Source organism: Coturnix japonica, chromosome 1, assembly GCF_054131305.1.
Source record: "Coturnix japonica strain WE chromosome 1, WE-NBRP24, whole genome shotgun sequence".
In the NCBI taxonomy this organism is placed as follows: Eukaryota; Metazoa; Chordata; class Aves; order Galliformes; family Phasianidae; genus Coturnix; species Coturnix japonica.
In genome coordinates this window covers 20,174,585-20,175,028 of record NC_140663.1, presented here as the reverse complement: position 1 = coordinate 20,175,028, position 444 = coordinate 20,174,585, and positions in this window count along the sequence as shown.

The window sequence follows — 444 nt, the reverse complement described above, 5'->3', positions numbered from 1 at the left end:
CCTGAAATTTTCCATGGGAAGCGCTCACGTTACCCTTGCTGAACTCTTTTTCCAATCCCTCTGAAGCGTTAGCAACTCTGTATCCTACTACTTCTTAGGAAAGCAAAGCCCTCAAGTTGAGAGAGGCAGTGCGAAACAAAGCTTTCATTTCTTGCCGGGGCACAGGAACATCTTACACACCTCGCTTCCCATTTAAGCATTTGGGCACAAGGAGAGCTACAAAAATACTGTGCATCTCAAGACTATAGCAAAAAACGCCCAAATACAGTAATACATGTAGTGTTATATATGGATGCTTTAGCCATCTTCATGATTTTTTTCTCTTGGAATACCCTCTAGTACTTCTTGCTAGCTTAACATCTTTAAATGCAAAGATCTATGTGAAAAACAAAGGACATTCATGTACAGCACATTAGACTGCAGAGAAGACATGACAAAGAAACG